The sequence below is a fragment of the Haemorhous mexicanus genome, chromosome 18, assembly GCF_027477595.1.
Source record: "Haemorhous mexicanus isolate bHaeMex1 chromosome 18, bHaeMex1.pri, whole genome shotgun sequence".
In the NCBI taxonomy this organism is placed as follows: Eukaryota; Metazoa; Chordata; class Aves; order Passeriformes; family Fringillidae; genus Haemorhous; species Haemorhous mexicanus.
The window spans coordinates 13,953,157-13,968,851 of record NC_082358.1 but is presented as its reverse complement, the minus strand read 5'-3'; the positions used below and the strand labels follow the sequence as shown (position 1 = coordinate 13,968,851).

At 45.3% G+C, this 15,695-nt stretch overlaps 1 long non-coding RNA gene across 1 annotated transcript; it reads right to left on the bottom strand.

Annotated features, from left to right (window-relative positions):
* Nucleotides 1-336: 336 nt before the first annotated feature.
* On the bottom strand, nucleotides 337-8,294 carry LOC132335827 (uncharacterized). The gene is made up of 2 exons (XR_009488743.1): nucleotides 7,974-8,294; nucleotides 337-789 (listed from the first exon to the last, which is right to left on the bottom strand). It is a non-coding gene; the product is annotated as an uncharacterized LOC132335827 (long non-coding RNA).
* Between the last annotated feature and the right edge of the window lie 7,401 nt (nucleotides 8,295-15,695).

The window sequence follows — 15,695 nt, the reverse complement described above, 5'->3', positions numbered from 1 at the left end:
TGTCCCCAGTTAAAACACGCTTTTTTACTGATTCCCCAAACGGACAGCTTTACAGAAGTGCCTTTATCTGCTCCCGCAGCCACCACGTGAGGCTCAGGCAGTGCAAACTGTGGAAATTGATGAGCTCCATGGCGAGCTCCCTTGCCAGGCAGAACCACATCAGAGGCAGAAGCGTCTCCCCGGGGTCCCCAGGAGGAGCGTGTGACACAGAACCCCATTCTCCCATGGCAAAGCCTCTCCTTGGGCTCTCCAGGAGCCCAGACAGGTGAGAGCACCTGCCTCTGCTTCCTGCAGATCTCAGCCAGCATTGTCTGAAACCTTTTAGACATTCAAAACTTCTTGGTTTTGTTTTTTCTTTTCATTCCTCCCCCTCCATCAGCATCCTAATGACTCATCTGGAGCTCTGGCACACAAAGCCCCCGGAGCCACGACTGACAGGAAAATGTTTGCGGCATGTGCCAAGGACTGCAGAATGGGCGCATTATAATTTGTTAGGAGAGGCTGGGCAGGATTTCTGACTGGGACGGACTTGCCACTAGCTGAAATATTTTGGGGTATTTTCGCTGGGAAAATTTGCCGCGTGTTATCACCCCCTGCATCTTCCCAGGGAAGGGGAATTTCGTCGTTCCCACCGATGTTCAATTCGTTCAGCTGCAAAGAGCGTGAAGAGTGGGAGTTTGGTTTGGCCAGAGCTCTGCTGGAGTTCAGCGGTTTTATTCCACATCGTTCCCCCAAAGGTGCTGCGCTCTTTGCTCGGGAAGGGTTTGTGTCCTGGGAGGCACCACCGCCCTGCAAACACCACGGAAAATGCGATTTTCTCAACCTCACGGCGTAATTCGGTGTCACAGAGCGAGATAAAGACTGCCCGGCTCTAGTTACAGACTCTGTGCAGCAGTGTATTTTAAATTCTATTTATTTGGTGTGTCCCAAGTGCAGTGTTTATATTCTGAATAGGGTGTTCTCCCAAATTGCAGCGGAATATTTTGTCACACTCAGGGCACATTTTCCTAAAATCCACATTCCTGCTCAGATCTGCTCCTTTTCTAAATATCCACCCTATTTCTTTATTATAACACCCAAATTCTCTGTAGCTGTAACCACCCTATTTTCTAATTATTTTTTCCCCCACATATTAACACTTCAAACTAATGGGACTTCTGGCAAAAATTAACATTTACACCCTGATTTATATTATATCCTTTTCTAAATATCCACCCTATTTCTTTATTATAACACCCAAATTCTCTGTAGTTGTAACCACCCTATTTTCTAATTATTTTTTCCCCCACATATTAACACCTCAAACTAATTAACACCTCTAGCAAAAATTAACATTTACACCCTGATTTATATTATATCTATTTTACTGCAATATTGCTAAGAATGGAAATAGAGAAATAGCTACATGCCAGCTGTAAATTTTACATTTCTTTGCATAAAATCGTTATTTATGATTGCCCAAAACTTCCCACACATGAAAATATTTCTTAGCCCGACTGTGCCTCCAGAGAATATTTATGGAAAAAGTTCATTTTCGACCTGGGAGTGATCCATGACTTTTGTTTCCTGCCAGTACTGTATGGAAGACTGTGGCTGTTCAGATCCTGGGTGATGGAAAGGAGAGAAAAGGAGATATTTCCATATCAATGGAACGCTCTCCTCAGGAGTCAGGCCACGGGAACAATATTTGCATCTACAGTTTGTTAACAGCACAGGCAAAACCGCCAGTGAAAATTCTTAAATTAGGGTTTAATGTGATGGTCGGTGCTTGCAAAAGAGAAACAAAAAGCCACCACAAGCCCCATGCGCTCAGGAGCGGCCGGCTCTGTGTAAATACCTCTGTAAATCACCAGGAGAGAGCTGGACCCCTTTTGGCCGGGCCCAGAACAAACTCCCGGGATAAAAAACTCCTCCAGAGCTGTCCCTTGCACTCCTCCCGGGCTTCCAGAGGGAAACGAGGCAGCGACACGGGAGTCATGGCTCAAAACGCGCTAAATTGGGGCCATCACTGAGGAAATTCCTATTGCGTGGGGGGCCAGGAGTCAGCACCCCAATAAAGCTCAGCAGATAAACATCTCCCTAATAAATATATCCCGAATAAACATCTCCCGAATAAATATATCCCGAATAAACATCTCCCCAAGGCTGGCCCCTTCCCAGTCCGGGACCCTGTAAAGAAAGATCCCATCTCCGGCAGAGCTGTTTCCTAACCCACATCTGTTCCTGGCTCTCTCGAAGCTGTAATTCCATTTCTTGCCCCATGGCTATTTCTGATACACATCTAACTTTTTCTCTTTGGCTTCCAGAACATCTTGTGATAAGGAGTCCCGTGGAATATTTGTGTTGCACTGCAAAAACAAATTCCTTTTATCTGTTTTACACGCGCCACTCATCTCTCAGCCACCCTTATTTATGGAGAATTTCTGGCTGGAATGGGACTGAACCCGGTATTCCAGCTGACACCACAGCATCAGCATTTTGTATTTTATTTTCTAGCACAGCCCTTATGCTAATATTTAAAAGAATAAATCAAAGTCTAACATTTTAAAGAAGAAATTGAAATCCTGAGTGGTGAACACAGATCCCTTTAAACTGCCTCAGTAATTCTCCTGTGCTTTTTCACACTTAAGAACTCCCTGGAAAAAAAATAAAGAGACCTTTTCTGTGGGACCACATGTCAGTGGACCTGTTAACATACTTGCTATCACTAGTTATATTTAAAGATGTTGTGAGAAGGAGAACAAAAATCAGAGTTTTTCACAAAGGGAACTGATTTCTGCAGAGCCTTTGTCTTCCAAATCATGACCCCCTCCTCAGGACCAAAAAACAACAGCAGCTGAAGGAAATCCACTCTTTCTGAATACAAATACACAAATTCAGGAAAATAAATGCAGAATTAAGGGACTGTGCAGTGCCAGAGGTTTCTGAAATCCCTTGATTGGGTGATTTTATGTAGTGCCAAGAACACAGCTAAAATTGAAACTTTCAAAGCATGAGTTCAGGGCCCAGCTCCCAGAGTGATGAGCACACTTTGCTTCTACAAAAGCCACTGTGGACTATGGCACTTTATAAAAATCAGGCCCCACGTTGTTTATTTAATTTATTTTTAAAAGATTTTCTTTGCTTTAGTCCACTAACAACTAATTAAGCTGCCTCCAGATTAAGAGGCCGAGCCAAGAATTACAGGATATACCACATGCTTTCTCAAGGCAAATATTTACAGTTGTTTGTTGGGCTGATGTCTTTGACATCCATCTTCTACACACAGGCCATGAAAAAAAAAAAAAAAAACAAAACGCAGCATCACAAAAATCACCACAGGACATGATGTGGAAGATTTGCTTTTTGAAAAGCAAGATGCACTCGACGCCAGCTTTGGGAATTGTTTTGCAGATGCTATTTCTATAATGCTGGCATGGCTCCTCCGAGTCAGGGGGGCCAGGGGGAGAGCAACATAAAAGACTGAGATCAAAGATTCTCCTTTGGTAGGCAAAGGCTTCTGGCTTCTTTTTCCTAATAGGAAAAGTTTGTGATATCAGAGGAGACCGCCCATCAAGCAGGGTTGTGCAGCCCAGCTTTCCCAGTGCCTTTATTCCTGCCTGCCTCTCCCTTGCTGCTGGGCTGGTGCTTCTGGGGCCTCTGGGATTCAACAGGGCAGAAAGTGCTGCAGAAACTCACACTGGGTGATTTGTTTGGCATTTCTGCATCACAAACCCGGCACTGATCGCTGAGAGGCTCCCAGGCCTCCTGAGGGAATCACAAATTCTTGCCTGAGGGTCATCAAGGCAGCCCCGAGGGGCAAAAAGCTCTGCCTGAGCCTCCCAAAATCCTGCTGGTGTCTGGAGCCAGCAGAGCTCCCAAGGGCTGGCTGCTGGGGGAGAGTCAGGCAGGTCTGGGGGGAGGAACTGAAGGGGAGCAGGTACAGAGCCAGGCCTGCCCAGAGCATCCCTCAGTGCCAGGTGCTGCAGCTGGGATGGATCTCCCATCTGGGATAAATCCACTTTGGGATGAACCTCCCTTTTGGGATAAATCCACTTTGGGATGAACCTCCCTTTTGGGATAAATCCAGTTTGGGATGAATCTCTCATTTGGGATAAGTGCAGTTTGGGATGAACCTCCCTTTTGGGATAAATGCAGTTTGGGATGAACCTCCCTTTTGGGATAAATCCGCTTTGGGATGAACCTCCCTTTTGGGATAGATCTCCCATTTGGGATAAATCCACTTTGGGATGAATCTCTCATTTGGGATAAGTGCAGTTTGGGATGAACCTCCCATTTGGGATAGATCCAGTTTGGGATGAACCTCCCATTTGGGATAGATCTCCCATTTGGGATAAATCCACTTTGGGATGAATCTCTCATTTGGGATGAACCCAGTTTGGGATGAACCTCCCTTTTGGGATAAATCGAGTTGGAGATGAATCTCCCTCTTGGGATAAATCCACTTTGGGATAAACCTCCCATTTGGGATAAATCCAGTTTGGGAAGAATCTCCCATTTGGGATAAATCCAGTTTGGGAAGAATCTCCCATTTGGGATAAATGCACTTTGGTATGCTCTCCCATTTGGGATGCTCTCCCATTTGGGATGCTCCCCCATTTGGGATGCTCTCCCATTGGGGCTGGCTCTCCCATTAGGGATGCTCTCCCATTAGGGATGCTCTCCCATTAGGGCTGGCTCTCCCATTAGGGTTGGCTCTCCCATTAGGGATGCTCTCCCATTTGGGATGCTCTCCCATTGGGGCTGGCTCTCCCATTTGGGATGCTCTCCCATTTGGGATGCTCTCCCATTTGGGATGCTCTCCCATTAGGGCTGGCTCTCCCATTTGGGATGGCTCTCCCATTTGGGATGCTCCCCCATTAGGGATGCTCCCCCATTAGGGATGCTCTCCCATTTGGGATGCTCCCCCATTAGGGATGCTCTCCCATTGGGGCTGGCTCTCCCATTAGGGCTGGCTCTCCCATTAGGGCTGGCTCCCCCATTAGGGCTGGCTCTCCCATTGGGGCTGGCTCTCCCATTGGGGCTGGCTCTCCCATTTGGGATGCTCTCCCATTGGGGATGCTCCCCCATTAGGGCTGGCTCTCCCAGTGCCCAGTGCTGCCTGAGGAAGGGCTGGCAGCTCTCCCAGCAGGATGCAGACCTGCAGCATGGCTGGAGGGGCAGTTCCCAGAGCCAATCCCCCGGAGCAGGGAGCTCCCCTCACAGCCAGCCCAGCACGTGGAGCCTGCCAGAGCAGGAACTATTAAAGCACAAACCTCAAACCCCGGTGGGAAGGAGGTGACCAAGGACACCAAGCAAACCCAGGCTGACAGTGCAGACCTGGTTAGGAGCTGGAAGAAGCACAGAGAAGATTTTTCTCTCGCTCAACCCCAAGATTTTCAAGTGAAGGTCTTTGAACTCCTTTATCTGAGCACTTTTATTTTTATTACAGGAAATTAAGAGGCTGAATGATGTGTGATTCAACTGTGGATCCCTGGACATGAAATGAAGCCATAATAAAACATTTTCATATGAAATCAAAACCAGAAACTTGACTCTCTCCTACTTCTGACCTCTGCTCTATGGCCATGGCAGGAGCCAACCACTGCTCCTTGTGGGGTTGCATTAGTAAATATTTAGATGGGTTAAATGTTGCTTTAAATTATATTCTTGACCATGGGATCTCTAAGAACAGACGCCTGAAGGCCTCCCAGGGGTCCCTGGCCATGACAGGGCTCTCCTTTAGCACCTTTGTGCCTGGCTGCATTCAAGCCCAAGGCTGTGAGTCCCACTCTGTTTGTCTACTTTGCCTCCTCCTTCCACACCGAGATCCAGGTCTGGGTTTATCCTTTAGCAGGATAAAGCCAAGAAATGAGGCTGGGCCAGAGAAGGTTGCTCAAAGATGGTTTTTGCTTTGAAAGCTGCTGCTCAGGAGGAACAAATGCAGGCACTCAGTGTCCTGCTGCTGCTGGCTGAGCTGGCAGAGACAAACATGTGAGAGCTGGAAGCACCAGGCAAAGAAATCAAACTGATGCTCTAATCAAGTACAGCTCAAATCTGTGCTGCCCAATAAAAGACAATCAGCACGGCTGGAACTGTGCCAAACAACCCAACAAAACAGGTTTAGTTTTCCAGGGGTGGCCTCTCGTATGAAAGTACAGAAATTAACAAACTGCAGTCAGAGGTGCACCCGTGCAGGGCGTCACCCCTCTGCTGCCACCCCCTTCCCTGTGCCAGCTCCTCCACAGGATCAGGGCCAGGGAGCTGAACCAGCCAAAGCCAAACCCTTTTCTCTGACACTCAGGCTCCACGAAATGACCAATGCTCAGGGGTGAGTCTGGGGGGAAGGAAAAAGCAATGATTTCCTTCAGACCCCTCCTGGCAGTTAAAGAGGACACATCTCCCTGCTCCTCACTCTCCTGGCATCCCTCATCCTCCACGGCACACTTCTGCTCTGAGCTGCTCCACATCAGGGAGCAGGTCTTCAGGGCAGCCCTCTCCTCACTTTGGTGTTAAAATGGAAATAACAGCAGTGTTGGACCAGCCTGATGCCACCTGTGTGAAGAGTCAGCAGTAATGGTTCCAAAGAGCCAGAGCAGCCCTGGCTGTCACTGTGACATGGAGCTGTCACCTGGGCACAGCAGAGCTGTGAGTGCAGGGGTTGTGGGGACACCTGAGGGACAATTCCACCTTACACAGAGCTCCCTGTGAGGGAGGGCACACTGCCAGCCCTGCCTGAGCTGCTCAGAGAGGCCACAACACCTGGGTGTCACACCTGGGTGACAAAGGTCCCTCCCCTGGGCTTGGGGAGAGCTGGGTCAGCCCTGGAGAGCGATACCCAAACAGGGCAGAGCCAGCACTGGAGAAGGGGCACAGAACCAGAAACAAGGAAAACAAAAATGAAACAAAACCCCCTGAAGGTCCCCTGAAGCTGCTCAGACCTGAAGTGAATCTGCTCTGGTGCTGTGGGGTCATCACAGGGTCTGCAGCACTCAGAATCACAGGCAGGAGGTGGGAGGATGACAAGGACAGGGGACAGGGACTGCTGGCTTGGGGCAGCACTCCAGCAGGGTTTGCTGGTTTGTGGCCATGGATCTAAGCAGGAGAATGGAGCAGCTGATCCCCCAGCACCTCTGCCCTGCTGCAGAGCCAGCTCCTCCCTGCCAGCCTTGGCTTCCCCCTCACTTTTGGGAGGGTGTGAAATACACAGGGACAAAAGAGCATCAGAGCAAGTGAGCCCAAGGAGGAAAGCAAAAGAGGAAGTGAAAGGTTTGAAAGAATAAAAATACAACACAGCATTGGACTCTGCCAGTATTGCTGAGACATTCAAATGGAGATGGTGCAGTTTCAGTGGAGGCCACCCCCATCTCCACTGGGAGAAGACAGCAGGACCTAGGAATTCCTGGGAGCACCACCTGGAAAAGGCTGGGCCATCACCAGCACACCTGGCCTGTGCTTAGGAACCCACAGCTTCATCCACAGCCTTGGCTGTGACAGCCCCCAGAACCCCTGGACTTGGCTGAGCACGGTCTCAGACATCCCAAATCCTTCACAAAGAGGACTTGGGGAGAAAATTCAGGTACCAAATGTTTGGGGAATCCTTCTCAGTTCATCAGCAAACCATCTCAGCTCAGCCCGGGTTATTTGGGTTACCAGGGCCCTGATCTAATCAAACCTCAAGAAATAAACAATGAGCATTGTGACGGTTGAAATAAACAAGTTATTTGCCCTGAATTTTCATGGATACATGCAAGATACACGGGCTTTTTACCAAAAAAGCTACATTCACATAAATATTTATATTTATATCAAGGGGTGCTCTAATTTTAGTTACAAATGCAACTCCCAAACACAAGCACAGACAGAGTCAGCCCTATGAAATAACAGTGTCACCATAACCAAAAGTTGAAGTCATGAAGGGATTTTCCCCTAAGCAACAAACAACAAATGGTGCTTTTTTGTTAAACATTAAAAAAAATGCGTCATCAACTCACATGTTAATGGTGGGACATTCTGGCACCCTCCAGACTTTCCTGCCTCTTGGGGTGATGCAAGAAATTACAGGAAAAGCTTTCACACTTCTTCAGAGAGGATAAAATCCCTGTTGCTGTTCAAAAGAAAATCAAAACAAAAAGAGGAACAATTAAAAGCAAAATACTTTTGGAAGTGCCTGTTTCTCAAAAGAGACACAAACTAAAGCTCAACAACTCTCCTTTGGCCACTTTTAAAAACTGATTCTTTCTGATTATAAAATTGCAGCCTTGGCTGATCCTTTCAGAGTATTTTCAGTTATGCTGTATAAATCTCCAGAACAAATCTCCTGCATTACCCAACGTCTTTACTTAGGAAGCATTTCTGAGGTTATTTCTAGGAAAAAGAAACTAGGAAATTACAATATTTGCTGTTGTTTCAGTACTGGTTTGGTTTTTTTTTTGTTGTGTTTCCTCCTTCTCCTCATGTGGTCATCCTGAGATGACTGGAATGTACAGGAACACCCCAATACCCAGAAGAATAAAGTTCAAAAACAATTTTATGACAGAACTCAGGGGGAAAAAAAATGCAAGGCTGGTAATTTTTCCTAATTCCTCCTGCCACGAAATAGAAATGCTTTCTGGTTCATTGAGCAAATTGGTGGGTCTGAATTCCAGAAATTCAGATTTCCTCACAAAGGCAGCATTATGGCCAGACAGGTTCTGTGCTGGCAACCCTGGCCGGGTGCCACTTTGTTAATAAATACAAGTGTTGAATTCAGCTGGATTTAAAGATTGTGTTCTTTGCTTGAGCAAGCCTGAAAGTGCCAGAGCTGTAAAATTATCCTTGAGCTGGAGCTTTGAAACTCAGAGACAGCAAGGCAGAGAAGAAGAGTCTGATCCTGCAGGGAGAGGGAGATGGGCAGGGCCAGCAGTGACCAAACACTGCAGACACAGAGGCTGAACAAATGAATCACTCAGATAACCCACAAAACACATTTCATTTGGCTTTTCATGGGTTTAGTTGGAATTTTAGTGACTGAAGACAAAGCAGCAAAGAGCAGGATTAGAGATCAGAGCTGAAATTGCTCCTTTTTGGGTCTCCTGTGCTCTTCTTCATTAAAAAGAATTTACTTTGCTTCAATAAAATGGGAAATATTCCATTATCAGCAACAACAACCAACTGGATTTACAACAAAATGGCCCAGCATTTCAACAAAAATGGCCCAGCATCTGGGGGGGGTTTGGGGTTTGTTTTGTTGCTTTTTGTTTTAGTTACAGTTGATTGATTGCTTAAAATAAATTATATCTTAATCCCACAGGATAACATTTATATTTTATAGGTAGAATGGCAGCTATCAGAACTGAACAATTCCAGGCACGTGTTTTGTCATCCTGCCTGCTGCAGTTCATCACAAAAAATCAGAATAATTACTCAAAATATCTCTGTTGTTCTGAGTTAAGCAGTAAGCACCATTTCCAGTGGCTCATAACTAGAAAGTTGTGGTTTTTCCCATGTTTGCAGATTAAAACCTGGGGCACAGGGAGGCACCTAAGGCAGCCCAAAGCCAGCAGCACCTTCCACCTTCCACAGGTGAGGACGGGCAGGGTCCCTGCAGGTGCCCACCTGAGCACTGCACACCTGGATTGTGTGCAGGCACAAACATCCACCCAGGGTTATCAATTTCTCCATGTGCAAAGCTGCTCACAGCTCCATTTTGGGTTCATTTCTTGTTTTCCTACAAGAGAGACCCAAGGCTGTGCCTGCACTTGAGCAATTCCTCCTTCAGAGTCCAGGTGAGCTGGGCCAGCTGCTTCACTCTCCTTTTTCTGAGCATGGAGAGTGAGCTGGTGTGAGCAAGGAAGAGAAACTTTGCCCCTTCTCTCCAGTTCTGGTTTTAGATTTAAAAGTTTGACATTTAGAGCCGAGTGAAAGCCTTGTTTCACGAGAACAACAATGATTTAATTTGAAATTACTCAGCTGACGAGTCAGTTCTGAGTGGTTTGGGGACAGCTCTTCACAAAATCTTCTTGTTATTAGCAAGGAGAGTTTATAATAAATAAAAAACGAGCCCAACAAGCAACACCTGGACTGTCACTGTGTGCCAGAGGTGCTTGGCACTTCTCCCTCTAAGCCCTGGAGAGCTGGGACAGTGGGAGGTGTCCCTGAGGGGGTGGGCTGGGATGAGCTCCATCCCTCCCTCCATCCCAAACCATTCTGGGATCCACTTGGGATCCATCCCCTCCCTGCTCTGACCCCCCCGGCCCTGGGGGGGGGCTGAATGCCACCTTTGCAACCTGCACTGCCAGGTGCAGACAGGCACTGAGGGGGTGTTTAGGAATTCCCTATTTTTCCATACCCTGAAATTGCTTAAACATGGCAAGGAGAGATGCTGAGCATCTCCTGGAAGGATAAAGTGAAACCTCCAGTGTGGAATGGGCCCAGAAATAAGGATCTTGCTTTAATTAATTAATTTAAAAATATAAATAAAATACGTAATATATAAAATTATCTATGAAAATAAATTTTCTACATATTCATATAAATTATAAATACAATTACTTAATTATAAATAAAATTTATATAATTTATATTTTATATTTATAGACATATATACACGTATACATATATATGCATATACATATACACATATACATAAATCTATAGAAATAAATATAGAAATAAATATAGAAATAAATATAAATATAAATATAGAAAATGTACACAAATATACAAATCTATAAAATTATAAATATAAATATAAATACAGATATAACTATAAATAAATAAATATGAATATAGAAAATGTATACAAATCTACAAATCTATAAAATTATAAATATAAATATGAATATAAATACAGATATAAATATAAATATAAATATAAATAAATATGAATATAGAAAATGTATACAAATCTACAAATCTATAAAATTATAAATATAAATATGAATATAAATACAGATATAAATATAAATATAAATATAAATATAAATATAAATAAATAAATATGAATATAGAAAATGTAGACAAATCTACAAATCTATAAAATTATAAATATAAATATAAATATAAATATAAATATAAATATAAATATAAATAAGTATGAATATAGAAAATGTATACAAATCTACAAATCTATAAAATTATAAATAGAAATATAAATACATATATAGCTATAAATATAAATATAAATATGAATAAATATAGATAAATAAATATGAATATAGAAAATGTATATAAATATACAAATCTATAAAATTATAAATATAAATATAAATACAGATATAAATATAAATATACACTTTTTAAAATTTTTTTTTTCCTTCCCTAGAGGTGTTGCAAGGGTTTAATTGCAGCAGCTGGATGAAGCTCTGCCATGCCCCCTTGCTTCTCCCCCTGGCTGCGACACACAGGGCTAGGGAGGGAGGAGGAAAAGCAGGAAAACAACGCTTGGCTCGCTGCTTTTCACGGCACTGTGCGAGCCAGCCTAGTCAAAATAATCCAAAATATCCCGTGCAAGGGAGGAGTGACTGCACACGGAACCTGGCAGGACCCTGCCTCTCCCCTCACCGCCCCCTTGGGAGATTTCCACCCTTTTCCCCAAGGCAGCAGACTGAAATCACAGCCCCTGCAGCTCCCTGAGATGCACACGTGCATAAATTCAATGGAAATGCACCAAGCAGCCCCGTGCACGCCGTCCCACGCTCCCTGAGCCCTGCTTGCAGAAGTGCAGGCACGTGTTTCCCGAGCTGCTCTTTTGCTTCTGTGTTTGTACAGCTCAGAAAAGGAGCAGGGCAGCTCTGGGGGGGTGTGTATGATTTGGGTTTCAATCCCCGGGAGATGTGTCTTACAACATCTCGTGGCACACACCTTGTACTGGCATTTTCATCCATTAAAACGTCACTCTGGAGAGCGGCCTCACCGAAGTGCTCTGTGCTCCTCAGTGAGATCAGCCACAAATAAAAACTGCTCTGGTGTTTAATCAAGGCAGAGACAGCCCCGGGTGTTGGTGCCTGTCCACATCGGGGTGAGAGGGATCCATTCCCACGTCAAAAACAGATGGGGAAACTTCCTGGCTCAGAGCTACAACAAAAAGCTTTCATTGCCTCTCAGCTGACTGGAGTGCACACCACAGGTGTGGGCAGCCACAGCCCCGTGCCTGCTTCTGCTCTCACATTCACCTGCAGGGCTCAGCTCTTCTTCTGCACCTCCAAATTCGCCTTCTGCTGCTCGTCCTGGCAGAGCTGAGCAGGGAATCAGATATTCCAGACAGGCTGGGCAGCTCTGCTATTCCAACTCTGCTGTGCTATGCCTTTAGATGCAGCTTTTATGGCTAACCTTGAAAAATCTCTCACTTTCTCCCCAGTTCTTATCCTAAATAACATTTTCAGTCTGAGCACCGCTGTGTTTAATGGCTGTAGTCAAAACAGAACCACAAAGATCTTAACAGAGAGCCAAAAGAATGGCTCTTGTTCCTCCTCTTTCCTCAGCATCTAAGTCATAAAATGTCCTTAAACGAATCAAAGAGCGTTTTTAGGGATGCAAAAATGTCCTGAGCAAAAATACCTTTTGAATTTAGAAGGTTTGGATCAAATTATTTAAATTCACTGTGAGAAAAAGGAGTTTTGCAATGATTACACAGAGCTGAACCTCTTCCCCAAAGAACTTCTCACATCAGAGCAATCTTCAGCTCCAGCTGCTGCCTGACAATTTCTTGTATTCTCTTTTTTGCTCTTTCCCTCCACCTGCTGAAGTTGTGCCCACTAAAGCCACACAAAAGGAAGGAAATTATTGAAGTTTTGAGAGTTTTACCAAACAGAATGTGAGATTAAGCTGTCAAACGTTCAACCCCTTGCTCAGCTGAGCACCGAGCTCATTTTCTGCTACTTTTTCTTCAGGAAGTGCAGATTTTAAGCTCTGGCAGATAATAATACACAGAGCCAGAGCTGTGTTTTTTACCCGTGGTACAAAGGAAGTGGTTTTGTTGCTCGCAGATACCTTGCTTGGGATATTCAGATAATGAAAGTTCATCACTGCAGACAAATTGTAACTGCAGCCCATCCAATCTGACCTCAGGCCGAGTGAGTGAATGAGAAAAGTGCATTTGTAACAGCCCTAAACCTCCAATAAATCACCTTCACCTCCCCAGAGCTGTTAGAACTTCGATAGACACAGATTTAGAGCAGGAAACAAACAAAAAAAAAATCTGCAAGAAAGAGAGGTCTCAATGGTGCTATCTGCATGCAAATCAAAGGCCAGTTCAAACTTTAATCTCCTTTAGCTTTTCTTTCCTCCAGCCATTGCTCCCTGATTTTAACAATCACGCTCTAGATAAGAATGCACCGGGAGGGATATCAGGAGGCAAATTTACTCCAAGAGCTCGGAAAGATCGCACACTGACCTCTCATTCTGCAAGGCTGGTCTTTCACCGCCAGAAATGCAGATTTTAAAGTGGTGTAGGAAATACAGAAATATGAGCGTGTGTTTTAATCGCGGCAGCTGAAGAGCTGGGCTGAACAAATACCAATAAAGGCACTCCCAGCTCTTGCAGGCACATCTATAAAAGCTCTTCCCTGGTGGTTTTGGGGTTGTTTCCCAGTGCTCAGAGGGGTAAAACACCCTGCAGCACACCCGGGTCACCTTGCTAAAGACACTTTCCCTCCAAGCTGAGATAGTCACTCTCCCCGATTAAAACGGGCACAAAAAATAATTTATGTTGGTGCTTAGAGATTAAATAGTCTGCAATGCCTCAAAAGCCTGTTTACCTGTGATTTAAAACCAGTACCTTCTGATCAAAGAGATAAGCTGTCTCCACGCTGTCTGCTGATCACTTTCCTAAGGTCTTTCCCCCTCCAGGTAACTTTGCGTTTTCCTGACGTTTGAGAGGATGCAAGTTTCAGATTTGTCCCCGTGCATTTGCAGACACTTTTGCCTGGCTCTATCGTCCTGCACGGGAGATAATGTTTCAGCAATTTAAGATTTAACAGCTGCTGCCAGGAGCTGCAATTGGATAATCTCGGGGCTGCTGCTGCTGCTGCTTTGAAGTTGCCAAGTCCCAATAAACCCCCCAGCTCTGAGTGCTGCATTTGGGATTGTTACCACTTAATTGGGAGGTCTTTTGAAAATATTGAGCACGCCAAGATGCACTGGGATAGATTTCTGCTAAAGTCAGCTGGAAACAGCAAAGCAAAACTTTATTCTTAAGGCCAGCGTGGCACAGAGAGGGAGAGAGGAGAGCCTGACATGCTGAGGTGTTTGCTGCTACCACTGGAGCAGAAAGGAGCTCAGGGCCTGGCAGCCACTTCCTGAGAGCAGAAAAAATAACCTACATTTTCTGCAGGTTGTGCTGAGATGGGGCAGCTCTGATAGCCCCCCTCATTCCCCTGGGCAAGTGCTGGAAAAGGGACGTGGGACAAATTCCAGCAGAGGAGACAAGGAACCCAGAGCTGGGAAGGATGGAGTGACATATTCCCTCCTTGAGAGAAACCCTTCTCTCTGGCAGCAGCAAAGAATTTGTTAAATACAAATATAAGAAAGGCTGAGGCTGAGCTGCTGGGGGGGCATCAGCACGGAGAAATATTTACTTGAAAATATCATCAGAGTAGAAAGTGAATTGAAATGCTGAAGCTTTGTTTGCTTCCCCTTCCAGCACAGCTGAAACAACAAAACCAGTCAGGCAACTTTGCTTTTTTTTTTCTTTCTTTTTTTTTGGTCAGGTATGTGCTGAATTACTGACAAAAAGCTTTGGGGTTCTCAGAGCTGCAACACCCCGGGGACTTCTCCAGGCAGTGACTTCATTGAAGATCCTGGGTGCTCTTTGTGTGCCAGGGTTCGGTGTGGAGACCCTGCAGGGACCCTTCCCAACACACCCAGAGCTGTGCAAACAGGAGTTGGAGGCTCTCAGCTGTGAGGGTGAGGGGCCTGGCTTTGTTTTTGCTGCACACCTCCCCCCTGCAGAAATGAGGAGCGTGGAGATAAAAATTGTGTGCTCTCTGCTCCACTCCCTCCTCTGTTTGTCTTCTGGATAAAATGAAATTTCTGAAATTCCACGGTGGGTTGTAACATTCTGTAGAATGCTCATCTTTAGTAACTTCGGGTTTTTACATATTTAATTTTTTTTTTAAATGCTTTTTACGGAGTAGCTGCAATTACAGAAGTGGAATTCCATGAAGTGATTCCACACCTCTTCTGCACAAGGGTTAGTGCTAAATTAGTGCCACAGCCTTCATTTTACAGCTGGAAAATTCAGCACAGACCCTGCAAGGCACCTGGACATTTATCTTCCCACTGCATCCCAGCTGTGCTGCAGGGCTCAGGAAAGCCTCCCTGAGCTCAGCCCATCCTCCTGGCCTCACCTGGCTCTGGAAGCAGAACCCCAAGGACACAGGGGGAGGAGCAGGTGTAAAGGAAAAGGAGCAATGCCTTGGAATATCCTGAGCTCTGAGGATTTTCTTCCTGCTGACTCTGCACATTAATATCAATTTACCTGTGTTACTTGAGCTAAACCCAGCAGCAGCTGCTCCATCCCATAATACTATCCCCTCACTTTGGTGTAAATGCAGGTGAAGTTCATAGTTAAAATCCTGATTGTCTGGGCCCAGAGTGATCCAAACAGGACAAAGCCCAGAGGTCAGTGAAGAAACCTGAAGAAATGAACTGCTCCTGTTCCAGGGGGTTGTGGTGGCAGGGAAAGGGGGAACGGTTTCAGACCAAAAGAGGGGAGCTTTAGGTGGGATTTTGGG